Source organism: Narcine bancroftii, chromosome 2 (genome assembly GCF_036971445.1).
Source record: "Narcine bancroftii isolate sNarBan1 chromosome 2, sNarBan1.hap1, whole genome shotgun sequence".
In the NCBI taxonomy this organism is placed as follows: domain Eukaryota; kingdom Metazoa; phylum Chordata; class Chondrichthyes; order Torpediniformes; family Narcinidae; genus Narcine; species Narcine bancroftii.
Genome location: NC_091470.1, coordinates 172,389,676 through 172,405,465, shown reverse-complemented (window position 1 = coordinate 172,405,465; position 15,790 = coordinate 172,389,676).

The window sequence follows — 15,790 nt, the reverse complement described above, 5'->3', positions numbered from 1 at the left end:
TCTCAACCTTCCTTTCACACTCACATCCCACCTTAAGCAATGCCTTACTAATCACAAAGCACCGATGGCATCAGGATTACTTAAAGTGGAATGTGAGTTTAGGGGGCAGTTTGAAAATCACTGCTGTCATGATAATGAATATGCATGATATGAAAGGAAGTCAGATGGTATGCACTGGAGGTGGAAGGTGCAGGATGATGAAATAAGGGAAGCAGGAAAATAAAGACACTGAGATGTTCAACTGGTAAAGCATATGGTGATGGTGTTATTAATTTCACATTTCGGGCCACAAATGTGACATTGGCGACGAGGATAAACATTTTGGATTTTAAATGTGATAAACATTTTGGTTTTTGAATCGGTGGCTTTGAGCTGGAAGGTTTTCTTCATGGCAGTCACAGAAGCTGAATTTCTAGCACTTCGAGGTGTTCCTCATTTTGACCCGACGGGTGATGCAAGCACTGTGAGTGTGAAGTGGAAGGCATGGCTGGAAGAATTTGAAGCCTACGCCAACAGTCGTGGCCTATTTCTCGATGGGAGTACGGCAGAACAGAAAGTGCAGCAGAGGGCGTTACTTCTCTTCACCGCAGGACCCGCAGTTCGGGAAACTTTTAAGACGCTTTCGAATACTGGAAGGAAGGAGGAATAGCAGAAAGCCGTAGATGCATTGAATGCACACTATGTGGTGACACCGAATGCTACATTTCAACGCCGTTTGTTTCGCAAGACAAAACAAGAAGATGGAGAAACGGTTGCCCAGTACGTGACGAGATTGCGACAACTGGCTGTGGGATGCAATTACGTGGTAGCTGATTTGGACAACCAGTTATTGGATCAAGTTGTGCAGCACTGAAGATCAAACAAACTCAGAAGGCGACTGCTGGAAAAAGGGGGTGAGTTGAAACTTACCAATGCTTTAACAATGGCTGCTGCATTAGAGGCAGTTGAGGGGCAATTTCATACCATGAAACTGAAAGACAACTCAAGCCAGCCCAGTAAAGACAAAGTTGGTCAACAAGTAAATAGGCTCTCGCATAGCCATAGCCAGCCAAGAAATATGCCGACACATGACTTGGAGTGTTACAGATGTAGAAACAGAGGTCATTTTGGAAAAGACCCATGCTGCCCAGCAAAAGGCAAAGTTTGTAGAAAGTGTGGAGGTAAGGACCACTTTGCAAAGAAGTGCAAAAGCAAGTCAAATGCAAACCAGAATGGGAAGAGTACAGCTTCTAAGGGCAAATCTTGGGGGAAAGGAAAGTATCCTGGAAAGAAAGGCACTATTCACCATATAGAAGGTGACCCAGAAAGTGACGATGATGATGCCAACCAGGATGGGCAGAAATACTATCAGTTTACATTGAATGATGTACAACATGAGAAGGTCCCAGTGATAATTGGTGGTGTGACAGTTCCGGTCATTGTAGACTCAGGCAGTGACAGTAATGTAATTGACCGACATTTATGGGAGAAATTGAAAAGAAAAAAATCATTTGTACATCAAAGAAGTGTTCAAAGAAACTGTATCCATACACAGCAACCAAGCCATTGCAGACCATTGGATGTTTCACTGTGACTGTTGAAGCTGGTGACAAGTACACCGAAGCAGAGTTTGTTGTCATAGACGAGAGGGGAGAACCATTGCTGAGTAGACGCATGGCGCAAGACCTGGCAATACTTCATATTGGAGCTCATGTCAATTCAGTTCAGTCATACGAGGATATGAAGCAAGAATTCCCCGCAGTTTTCCAGGGAGTAGGAAAGCTGAAAGGTTGACAACTAAAGCTAGCAGTGGACAAAACAGTCAAACCCAAGGCGCAACCAGTGCGCAGAACTCCATTTGGACCATGGGAAAGTCGAGGCCAAAATCAAAGAGTTGATCGAGCAAGACATTATTGAACCTGTAGAACATTCAACACAATGGGTCAGCTCAGTAGTGATCGTGCCCAAACCAAATGGTGACATAAAACTGTATGTTGATATGAGGATGGCCAATGAAGCTATAATTCGAGAACGACACCCCATACCAACAGTGGAGGAAGTACTTCAGATGTTAACTACCAGTCAGGTGTTCTCAAAAATTGATTTAAAATGGGGCTATCATCAATTAGAGCTGGACCCAGAATCCAGGGATGTAACAACATTTGTGACTCACTGTGGATTGTACCGGTACAAGAGACTATCGTTTGGCATCAATGCAGCTCCTGAGGTCTACCAGTACAAAATCCATCGAGTGATTCAAGGCATTCCTGGAGTTGCCAACATTTCTGATGACATCATAGTCCATGCGGCTACACAGGAAGAGTATGACAGACGGTTGAGGATTGTGCTATCCAGACTACAGGGGGCAGGTCTTATCGTGAATGGAGATGTGCCAGTTTGGTGTCTCAGAGATGGACTTCATGGGACACAGGCTTACACGGGAAGGACTGAACCCAGCTGATGCCAAGGTGAAAGCTGTTGCAGATGCACGTGAACCCCAGAATGCAACGGAAATGAGGAGCTTCTTGGGATTGGTTAATTATTGCGCAAAGTTCACCCCTAACTTTGCTACACTGGCAGAACCATTGAGGAAACTAACCAGGAAAGGTGTACCATTCCATTTTAGTTCTGAGCAGAAGGAAGCATTCACAGCTCTGAAACAAAGTCTGCCAAATGCCGATACTCTTGGGTATTATGATCCGGCTGCACCAACCAAAGTCATAGCGGATGCTAGTCCTGTTGGTTTAGAAGCCATGTTGGTCCAGATGCGTGATGTGGGACCAAGAATCATTGCCTATGCCAGCAGATCTTTGACAGATGTGGAAAGGAGATATTCTCAGACAGAGAAAAAAGCACTCGGACTTGTATGGGCCTGCGAGAGATTCCATGCATATTTGTATGGCTTTGAATTTGAACTCATCACAGACCATAAACCATTGGAGGTGATCTATGCCGCCAGGTCCAAACTGTGTGCCAGGATAGAACGATGGGTGCTCAGACTCCAACCGTACAAGTACAGAGTAGTTCACATTGCTGGGAAAGCAAACATTGCTGATCCGCTGTCCAGATTGTTGAAAGATGGATGCCCACAATCCAAGTCAGAATTGGGGACAGAAACAGAGAGTTTTGTATGCTTCGTAGCTATTCAATCGACACCGGGAGCTGTGACAACAAGGGAAGTCGAGAGAGAGTCCGAACATGACCCAGAACTCATGGAAGTTAGAGAATGTATCCAAAGTGGACAATGGGACAAGTGCATTCACAAGGCATATATTCCCATTAGAGACGAACTTTGTTGCATCGGGCAGTGTGTATTGAGGGGGTGTCGATTGGTGATATTACAGAGGTTGAGACCGAAGATCGTATCATTAGCTCATGAAGGACACCTAGGTATTGTTGGTACCAAGCAAAACCTCAGGAGTAAAGTATGGTGGCCAGGTTGTGATAAAGACGCAGAGAAATTCGTCAAAACCTGCCATGGGGAGGGGGGGCGTGGCAAGATGGCGTAGGGAGCGGACGTGCATTCCCGGTCTCCCCCAGGCAGTTATATAAATACCTGTTTTAAGAATATTTCTTTTCTGTTAAAACTCTTTGTTTTGTTTATCAATTGTTTTTAGTTTAAAATGGCAACAAAGATTAAGGAAAATAGAGTTCAAATACAGAACAAAATTACACTCTCCGACTTTGGAAGAAACTCGGCTTACTTGCCCTGACAGAATCACGGAGTCAAGGCTGGAATCTTCTTAAGAACGGAGCTCATTAATTGGACTGTCGGATAAGCTGGCCTTGGACACCCCTCTGAAAGATGGTGATGAATATTGATTTGAAATGTTTTATGAAGATAAATTGCAGTAATTGGCATTGGTTGCCCGTGAGTTTTAAAAATCCAGATAACATTAAAGTTTATTAGTGATTTTTTTTGGATGGAATATCGGAAGGATGAATTTATTATCTATAAATACAGAACAAAATTACATTCTTTGACTTTGGAAGAAATTTGACCTATTTGCCCAGACAGAACCGGAGTTGGTGCTGGAATTTTCTCAAGAACAGAACTTATTAAAGTTGATTTCGGACTCCTTTTTGAAAGATGGCGACAAATGTTGATTTGAAATATTTGAAATATTTTCTGAAGATAAACATATATATGGAACTTCTTGACCTGCAATAAGGTTTATCAGTGATTTTTTTTGGATGGAATATTGGAAGAGTGAATTTATTATCTTTTAAAATGGCAACAAAGATTAAGGAAAATAGAGTTCAAATACAGAACAAAATTACACTCTCCGACTTTGGAAGAAACTCGGCTTACTTGCCCTGACAGAATCACGGAGTCAAGGCTGGAATCTTCTTAAGAACGGAGCTCATTAATTGGACTGTCGGATAAGCTGGCCTTGGACACCCCTCTGAAAGATGGTGATGAATATTGATTTGAAATGTTTTATGAAGATAAATTGCAGTAATTGGCATTGGTTGCCCGTGAGTTTTAAAAATCCAGATAACATTAAAGTTTATTAGTGATTTTTTTTGGATGGAATATCGGAAGGATGAATTTATTATCTATAAATACAGAACAAAATTACATTCTTTGACTTTGGAAGAAATTTGACCTATTTGCCCAGACAGAGCCGGAGTTGGTGCTGGAATTTTCTCAAGAACAGAATTTATTAAAGTTGATTTTGGATTCCTTTTTGAAAGATGGCGACGAATGTTGATTTGAAATATTTGAAATATTTTCTGAAGATAAACATATATATGGAACTCCTTGACCTGCAATAAGGTTTATCAGTGATTTTTTTTTGGATGGAATATTGGAAGAGTGAATTTATTATCTGTGAGTATGCATACATTGCAAACAGATTTTAATAGTTTTGAAAAGGTTTTTTTTAACTAAACAACAAGATCAGTTTAATATTGAGAAAATTGGAAAAAATGGAAACTTTATTAAATTTGGAAACTCAGTAGAAAGAAACTATGAACAAGATTGATGATTTATAAAATTAAAGTCGAAGGAGCAATGTCCAAGAAGAGTTAAAAATTTTGAATAAGTTTTTCTTGAAAATAAACAATAATTTCAACTTAACATTGAGAAGATTGACAAAGTGGAAAATTTGATATTAAATTGGGAAACATAGAAGAAAGAACTTATGAATAACATTGATGCTTTAGAAGATCAAGACCGAAGGAATTATGTTCAAGAAAATTTTAAAAGATTTGAAAAAACTTTTTTTGAAAGTAAGTTACAAATTCAACTTGAGACTGAGAAGAATGGAAGATTCGGTGTTGAACTGGGATGTTCAGAGGTGTTTTAATTCAGTGGATGAAATTCAGGAAGACTTGAAAAAAAAATTAAAAAAAAGCTTTTATTGATTGTAAACAATGTTTAACTCAGTGTTTGGAGGGTGGAAAGGGTGCAAAATTTAATATCAAGTTTGGATTTTCAAAAGAAAGAGTTTATGAATAAGATTGGTTAAATTGATGGACCGGGGTTTTACGGATATAAGAAATGATGATTTTTCGGTTTATACGTGTATTTTGTCTGCTTGGGGAGGGGGGGGAGAGGGGGTGGTACTTCTGCTCCCGAAAGTCATATGCCACTTGTGGTTTATACCACACCCATTTGGGTTTTTGGGAATTAACCACCACAAGGTGGTTTCCTAAGGGGTTAGGGGAGGTGGGGGGGGGGTGAAAATTTGAAAATTATTTAGAATCTATTATGTAATATTATACTAAGTCAATTTGAAATGAATGTATGGAGATACTATAAAAAAATTTCAAAACAAAAAAACCTGCCATGGGTGTCAACTCACAAGTAGGAGTAATCCTCCAGAGCCGATCTGGAGTACGCAACTCCCGACAGGACCCGTGGATCGATGTAGCTGTTGATTTTCTCGGACCTTTACTAACTGGTGAGTCAATCATGGTAGTTGTAGATTACTACAGCAGATACTATGAGTACTCTGTGATGAGGTCAACGACCACTGAAAAAACAATACAAGGATTGACAGAGATCTTCGCGAGATATGGATTGCCTGTTACGCTATACTCTGACAATGGTCCACAGTTCATTTCAGAGACATTTGCTGAATACATGAGGACCACAGGTATCCACCATCACAAAGTAACTCCTAAATGGCTGCAAGCCAATGGGGAAGTAGAGAGACAAAATCAGTCCATCGAAAAACGATTACGGATTGCTCATGCTGAAGGTCAGAACTGGAGAGAAGCATTGCTATCCTATGTAGCTGTCTATCGGGCAACGCCTCATGCAACCGCAGGAAAAAGTCCAGCAGAAGTAATTTTTGGGAGGAAAATCCGCACAAAAATGCCCGAAATAAAGGAAATCAGGGATGACCAGGAGATGTGGGACCACAATGCTGAAAAGAAGGGGGCAGCAAAGCTGGATGCAGACTCGAGGTGTGGGGCCAAGTACTCAGACATCATGCCTGGAGATAATGTTCTTGTGAGGCAAGAGAATGGTGGTAAGCTAGACACACCTTATTACCATCAACCCTACACGGTTGTGTCCAGAAGCAGCAGTATGGTGACAGTCAAGTCTCCAGCTGGAGTCCTGTACAAAAGAAATGTGTCTGGTGTAAAAAAGTACCAATCCAGAGCGACACCGAGTGAAGTGGTTGGAAGTCCAATACGAGATGCTCAACCTGAGGGACCAAATGATGTTCCAGAGGTAGTTACCATCATTCCCGATGAAGTGGCCAGAGTACCAGAAACACCAGAGCCCGCAGCGAGCAGTGTTTCCGGTGCTGAGGGTGAACAACCAAGTTGCGACAGTAGCATTGCAGGAAGGCCGAGACGGGACAGGAAACCACCTAAGCGATATGAAGATTTTGTGCCATATTTCTAATCGTGCCCGCATTATCACGAAAGTGAAAGTTTGTGATAGTTGGAATGAGTTTCAATGAAGTGCAGTAATGTTACTCACCAAGGAAGAGAAATGATAATGGGAACATTTGGACAGTGATTTGATCAATACACCATAAAGTACATGTATGAGTGCTGTATGAATTGCATTTTGTTTAGTCGACTATTTGGTATTAAATGAAAAAAAAACAAAAGTATTGGAATTTAAACGTGAGGTGTATAAATTTAAATGTTTACATTTTGCATGAGGTGAGCATTGTATTAGTTTCATTACAGAAGAACAGTTGAGCTATTATATTACATTTGGTTATAACAGGCTTATGTTACATTTTGTGAAGAGAGAATTTGAAGTTGCTTTTGTTTTGAATTTGAAGTTGTTTTGTTGGTTCAGAAGGCAGAAAAAATGCTATTGATAGTGTTAAAGTGTTTACATTTAAACATAAAGAGATAAAGTTTATTTCTGGTGAAAGGAGGGATGTCATGATAATGAATATGCATGATGTGTATTAACCAGATGGTATGCACTGGAGGTGGAAGGTGCAGGATGATGAAATAAGGGAAGCAGGAAAATAAAGACACTGAGATGTTCAACTGGTAAAGCATGTGGTGATGGTGTTATTAATTTCACATTTCGGGCCACAAATGTGACAACTGCCTTGAACCATCAAAGCTGAAGAAGAGGGAGAAAGGAGGATATGAGCGCTCAGGTTACAGACATCCCGTACTCCCAGACAAGTGTGAGACAGGGTTGGATTTTCTGGCTACCACAGAGCTACAAACATCTCCTGCAATGTTGGGAGTCATGCATTTCGCTTCGCCTTCTCTCCCGCACCACGAGCCACAACCATCATGGGATGGATGGAGCTAAGCAGACTCCCCCACTCACTGAGTCAGTGAGGAGAGTTCACAGCCATTCTCTCCCCACCTGCTCGCTCTGCCTTTTAGCCATCTCCCTGATCCTCTCCCACACAGTTTTTTTCTCCAAACTACTAGCAGTGTTGGTTACAAACAGTTCTCAGGAATGGAACCTACCATAACCCAGGGACTTACTGTCAGGACAAAAAGAGATCTTGTATAACCCCATGTTACATTTCTCAGCCCTGATTCACAGACAAGGAAACATTTCTCACAACAATTATGCTATTTGGGTCTGAGTACCATTTTGTGTTTAGTAAGCTCCAAACATGAATAAAATGAACAGCTCGTCAGGAAGTAATGGTTAAACATAACCATGGTTTGGGTTATGAATGTCATCAGCATGAGAAATTTGATGGCCATTGAATTAGACTTCTAGTTTCAGCTTTTGAGCCAGATATCAGTGGGTATTTGCAGTTGTCGGTATTTGCAAATATCAATTTCTTGAAATCATCCTCATCTTTTAATATGTCAAAGAAGGGGGCCAATCAGTCCATTAAACCCATGATAGCTCTCCGAGTGTTCCAATAGTCTCTAATGTCCCTCAACTTATTCCTGCTACCTATTCTCTCTCACAGGCAGTGGCAGATTTACTACCATCTAGCCCCTAGGCTGGATATCCCCCATCCCCCCCACGACCTTGTGCCCCCTGCCTCACGACCCCCACCCTTTGTTGAGTAAAGTGAAATTGTTCGATGCCCTCAAATATTCTAAATTTACCCGTCGGGTATGTTCTGGGAATACACCCATTGGTGTTTGGTTGATGAATCGGACATTTTGGTGCCAACAGTTTGTCACCGGCTCTTGCATTTGGCGACGGACATGGCGTGTAATTTATTATAATTTTCATTAAATATAACAAAATTAGGCATTGATAAAAATTGTTTCTTGGCACTAACAGTTCAGCTACAACAATTTACTCACTGATTCTATTTATTATGAAGTGAGGAGCGGTGCTTCGGGCTGGCGTGTGGGGCCCTGCTCTGGGGACAGCGGCTGTCACTCTATCACATCAAGCTGACCGACAGGGCAGCTACGGTGCCGGAGGCTGACCAGTGATGAGTCTGTGATGCAAGGCATTAGGATAGATGTATGGACTGGCTAGTCCTGAACCTCCCTGAGCTTCCCTAACCCCTCCCTTGGCTCCTCCCCAGATTTCCCAATAAAGGCTAGCGTGACTGGTCTTGCCCCCTCTTGCTCCTGTACCTGGAACTTGGCCAAGTCGTGTATCAGATTTTTGGTAATTAAAGCCGTTAATCACTCCATCATGTCGACGTGATTATTGTGTGCACCACAAGTCAACAGGACCAGTGGACGGGGGATCCTGGTGGAGGGGACCAGGTAGCAGAGGGTGACTGGAGCTGAGGGTGATCAGGGATCATGGGGGGAATCTGTGTCCAGTCTCTGGCCCTGGAACAACCTGCCTCCGTTACCCCAAAAGTGCTCAGCAACAGATTCCCTCCCACCTTCTGCCACCGCCGCTCACTCACTGCCAAGCGCTGGTCAGCCTCCGGCGCCTGTAGTGCCATGTCGGTCAGCTTGACGTGATAGAGTGACAATCACTGCCCCGAGTGCAGGGTCCCGCACAACAGCCTGAAGTGCTGCTCTTCGCTTCATAATAAGTAGAATAAGTGATTGTTGTAGCTGAACTATTAGCACCAAATTTCATTAAAATCAAACTTAACCTAACAGAAGCCATCTGCTACCCCCAAATAATTAAAAAGTCTGTTAGTTACAAAAGGATAAATCAGTTCTAAAAACACAGTCTCAATACGAAATAACACAGGAGAAGGGAGAGTCGTTTTTAAAAAAGTAAACTGCATCTCCACAGAGATATAGTGACAGTGAAGAGTCTTTACCTCCTATGGATGCTGCCAGACCTGCTGAGTTCCTTCAGCATTTCCAGGTTTGTATTTGGTGAAAGAAGCGTAGTCCCTGTCCCCCTCAGGGTGCCCATTGCACAGGTGCGAAGGAGAATGATTGACAGTTTTCATTCCTGAATCCGGTGGAGAACAGGACATGTGGTTGCGATTGGCCTGGAGGGGGATCCAAGAGGATGGCAGGTTTCCGAAGTTGAGCTTGGGAGCGGGGATGAGAGGGCGGGTGCTGGGCGTGATGATGTCATTACGGGAGATCATGTGGATTAGATGCAGTTTGTGTATTCTTTTTAAGGCAGTTGCGATGGAACCATTTCTGCACCGCCTTGCATTGTGGGTAAAAAGCTGACATCTCTCTTGCTATGCCCCATATGAAGAATTCTGTTCTGGCAGCACTGCTCCTCTGTACTGGGTGAGCCCATATTGAGAAGTGGTTACATTGGTGTACTAGTGGTTGTGAAGGGCCTTCTTACCTCTGGGCCCCTAGGCTTCAGCCTACTCAGTGTGATGGTTAGTTCACCACTGCTCACAGGCCCATCAACTCTGTCAATTCTCCCACCACCCTTCTACAATTTACAGGAGCCTTAACTGTGAGAGAAAACTGGAGAACCATATATTCACAAGGAGAACATGCAAACTCCACACAGACAGCACCTGAAGCCAGTATTAAACCTGGGTCATGGATAAATATCTTCCAAACAAATAACTGCAATCAGTATTATCAGCTTAATTTGCATAATGTATATAATTTTAAAAACAGTTTTCTATGAGAAGTCAATGTTAATCAAGGGAATCACTTGCTTTTACCAAGGGTGGCAAAGTTGGGGAAGCGATTGGCACTACGCTGTTACAGTGCCAGTAATCGGGACGAGGCTTTGAATCCCATGATGTCTGTAAAGAGTTTGTACCTCTCTGGGGGGGCTCCGGTTTCCTCCCACCATTCAAAATGTACCAGGCTGTAGGTTAATGGGGTGTAGTTTGGGTGGCACGGACTCAGAGGGTCGAATTCCCTATTACTGTGCTGCATGTCAAAATTTTTTAAAAGTCTCAAACATTCCTATCTCCTGCTCTACCCCCATACTCCAACCTATGACGTTCCATCTCCAGTGCAGCATTCACATCAATGTCCAATTTCTGTTAACCCACTCAATCTTGCTCTTTCCCTATCCCTCTGTCTGCTTCCCTCCGACTCCCCACCCCCTTCCCTTCCTTCTAGTGGAGAGCCACCCCCTCAGACCTCACCCCCTCAGACCTCACCCCCTATGACAACTCTTCTACCCTCCCACCTGTATCTACCTATTATCTCTTACCTGCTAAGCTCGGCTCCAATGCAAGGAGAATTTATGAATCTAGCAGCCACAACTCCAGACTTTCCATCAGTTCATTAATTCTGGGCATCAAATTTTAAATGCCTACACTTCAACACTGAATTTGAAAGACTTAACTTTGAAGTAACTTTGTAGATTTTGTCCTGGACTGTAATGGTCGGGATATATCACACCACCCCCGCCCCCCCCAACATAAACACACACACATATATATATATATATTTACACACACACACACACTTGCATATAATTGGGGATAGGTGTAATGTTAAGGATAGTTTAAGAGTTAAGTCTATAATTTATGGGTAAGAAATAAAATTAGTGTTTTAAATGTAAACACTGTTTGCTTCATTGTCTACTGCTGCTCATTACACGCAGTTTGTAACACATCGATTAGACTGGCAGGTTAAGACCAATCACTGAGAATGACGGACGAGTCTTTCACTCGATTCCTTCCAAATTTCAGCTTCTGTCCCAGGAATTCCTCTCAGGTTGTTCCCTCTCGGCCTAGCATGGCTGCAGGGAGACAAAGCTCTATCCTGGGCTTTCCGAAAACCTCAAAGATTCTTCCAGTTAATTGTACCAGAAAGTTTATATCTGCAGGAAGTGCTGCGCCATTGAAATCTGTAAATCATCGAACTGATGAGAGTTTATTGTCATGTACTGGTCTGAACAGTTTCTCTCTAGGCTCTTGAACTGCCCCTTGTTACACTAATTAGGCCCTGCTCCGACAACACATAAGGTCTGACTGAACTATCGCAAAGTCACTTTTTTTGTGCTGGAATAACTGAAGATTTATTATCTATCTAATTTTATACTCATTGTCACTTTTAAAATAAATTGTGTATACAATTGTAGTTGAATTTTTTTGAATATTTTACTTAAAATGTTAAAATCATAATACTTAGTTAATATAACAATTAGTGCATAATATACATTAGTAAATACACATGGTGTACAGTCCAAAAAGAAACAAACACCCCACTATCCCATCCTTTAATCAATGTAACCCCTCCCCCTTACATACCCCTCCCCCTTACCTAATTCCACCCTGAAACTACCATCTATCTACCCCACCCCACCAACAAAAAGAAAAAGAAGGAGATGTAAACTACAATAACACAGACTATTACTGTGGACTGAGGCACTTCCACACATGGCTGTAGAATTCAAAATTTTAAACCCATAGAATCCAAATAAGGGCCCCAAACTTTCCGATAAAAAAGTTAATTACTAAATACCTGTTTTACAAAAGATCTTAACTGATAATACACAAATATAGAATGACCACTTATATCAAATCTCTTTTGCAATTCTACAAAAGAACAAAAATGACCTTCTAAAAAACAGTCAGATAAATTATGTATTCCTTTCTCCTCCCATTGTTTCAAAATAGTATTAGATACCATGAAAGGAACAAGTTGATTATTAAATAATGGTAATCTTCCCGACCACTTATTTTTCAATCCCATTTTATGTAATTTACTTGTCCATAAATTCATTAAATGTTTCAATATTGGTACATCATAAGTTCGTAACAAATTTTTATTCCATCGAAATAAAAATTCATTCGAAAATTTTTCAGAAATAACTGCCAATTCTATCTGTGCCCAACTAGGCGTTTCTTGTGTGGCCATTAATACGCTAAGAAATCTAAATTGAGCTGCTTCATAATAAAATTGAAAATTAGGTAGTCGTAACCCTCCAAATTGAAAAGCCCACATCAATTTTTTCAACGCCACCCTAGGGAATTTTCCTTTCCACAAAAAATCCCTAATTACCTTATATAAGTCCTTAAAAAATCTTTTTTGTAAACAACAGGGAATTGATTGGAATAAATATTGTATACGAGGAAAAATATTCATTTTTATAGTATTAATTCTTCCTAATAAACCCAAAGGTAAATCTTTCCATTTAACTAAATCTGCCTTAATCTTCTTCATTAAAGGAAGATAATTAAGTGAATATAAGTTTTGGTAATCAGTATTAACATTAATTCCCAAATATTTAATTTGTTTCGTCCACTTCAAATTCGTAATATTTCTAAACATTGAATAATCATCTTTACTAATTGATAAAATTTCACTTTTAGTCCAATTAACCTTATAACCAGATAATTGACCATAAATCTCTAAAGAATCTTGAAGTGCTGGCAGAGAAACATCAGGATCCACCTCTCTCTCTCTACAAATGTATTGTCTGAAACTGATTTTGAGAAATACGTGCTCTCATTTCCAAAAAAGGGTTATATATCAGGCTTGTATCGTATTTTGCTGGAATGTGAAAGTAAAATAGATTGGGATAAAGATAAAATGAAATGGGAAAAAGATTTAAGCTTAACAATAACTGAAGAAGATTGGTCTGAAATTTGTCGTAACAGTGTTCGAAAATTGATCAATGCTAGATTGGCGATGATCAATTATAGTTTTATACATCAATTATATTTAACACCCGAAAAATTTAAAAAATTTGGTTTTAGTAAGTCAGATCTTTGTTTTCGTTGTGATCAGGTTTCTGGTACTTTTTTTACATGCTGTTTGGTTGTGTGATCGGTTACAACAATTTTGGAAAGGTATTCAATCTGTATTTAATAATCTATATAATCTTCATATTGTATTAGACCCTGATATATTTTTATTAGGGAATATGCAACTGTTGATTGATTTAGAATTAGATAATTACCAGATCTCTTTTATTTACTTAGCGCTGGCAGTGGCCAAGAAATGTATAGCGATTACTTGGAAGAATAGAAATGTATTGTCTTTAGATAGGTGGTATTCAGAGATGAAATTTTGTTTGGTTATGGAAAGAATATCTTTTTCTATACAAGATAAGATGTCTTTTTCTCAGTTAAAGTCGACCCCATTTATTGATTATATACAATTTAAATAAGTTTGAATTAATCATTTCTTTTCATTTAAATGAAAAAAACTTTTCATTTATATGTATATATTTTTCTATATATATGTTTTTTTTTCTTTCCTTTTTTTAGTTTTTTTTTATTAGTTTTTTTTTGTTTGTTTTTTTTATATATAGTTTTATATAATAAAAATTTTGTGGACTAATAATTAATACTTAATTAATATTTTTTAAAATATATATATTGATTTTCTTTTTAAGATATATTTTTAATTTTTTTTCTCTTATTATACTAACTATTAATTCTTCACTCTTTATTGTGGGGGTGGGGAGGGGGGGTTTAGGGGTTAAAAATAGTTTCTTTTAGTCTTAGTTTTTAGTTGTCAGGGGGAGATTTTGAGATTGGTATTGTATTAATTATGTTACTTTGTATTTGTATTACTTCGTTTTGTATTTTTTTGTATGTGAATTACTGACTTTCTTTATATGTTAAAATTAATAAATAAAGTTTCAAAAAAAAAGTTAATTACTCATAAATGATGCTATTTTTTCCGATGGTATACAAAATCTCAATTCTGAATGCCATCAATGTAAATTCAAATCTATATAATTTTTCCAGGTAATCGCAATACATTTCATCCCTACTGCTAAGGCTAATCTCAAAACAGCCATTTGAAATTTATTTAATCTTAATTCCAAACAAATCTTTTTAATATTACTTAACAAAAATATTGATGGGTCCACTGGAAGTTTAACTTTTTAAGAAAATCTTGTAAAAGTTCCTTAAATGCGTCCAGAAAAGTTTTACCTTATCACAAAGCCATGTAGAGTGTAAAAAAAAGTTTCTGTTTCTTTCTGACATCTGAGACATAAATTTGTGGAAAATAAATTATATCTCTTTAATTTCTTGGGAAATCTCGAGTTGAACTTTTAACAAAGTATCTGGCTGCAGCAAAGAAGAATTTTCCTGCATCATACAATGTCTAGGACAATAAATGCATTGAGATTACATCAATAACATTATCAATGTGCAGATGCAATGAGATTCCTGCTTGTTGCAGTTGCACAGGTAGGTAACGCACACTAACAACCAATAAATATATTTAATTAACATAATATGCTATAAGAGAATAAAATAGGTAATAAATATGAAAGGAACTGGTCCACAACCTCCATCTCATCACGGACGCATCTCTGGCCAAATTTCTGCTGCTCTCTCATGTAGGTGAAGGTAATAGGGTGACATCAGGATTACTTCATTCAGCCCAGAGCTCAGATCATGTGGTTCATTAAGTGCTACTTGCTCTCCATTTCCCAAACTCTGCCCAGTGTATAGAGATGATGTACTGTCAGAGAAATGGAGAATGTTGGAAGGGGAGATCAGTGACTGGGGGCAGAGTTTTCACCATCTTGGAATATTGATTGCTGGATTCTAAGAAACCCTCTGCAAGGCTTGCCCCAGGTGGGTCACAATGGAGATACCAATGTGATCATTGCCTTCAATAGGGTCAATCCCCCTTCTCTGAGGCAGTGCCACACTAATCTGCAATAAGCTGTTTACCGGCAGAGTGAAGTGTAACTCTCCCATATTGTTAGAACATAAATCACAGAAACACTACAGGCCCTTCGGCCCTCGACGTTTGCCAACATCCTACCAAAAAAAAGAAACCCTTCGCACCTTGTAACCCTCTATTTGTCTTTCATTCATATGCCTGTCCCCACCAACCCTGACAAGGCAGTCCAGGCACCCACAACTCTGTAAAAAAAAAACTTTCCCCTGATATCTCCCCTGAACATCCCTCCCTTCTACTGCAGAAACTCGGGATCCCAGTCAGTTCTTGACCTTCTGTCCCAAAGGTTGTCTCTCCTGCCCTCTCAAGATTTTGTTAGCCTCCAATGTTACTGGCCAACAGCTGGAGCATGTGTCTGGGCAGCCTAGTACTAACTCTG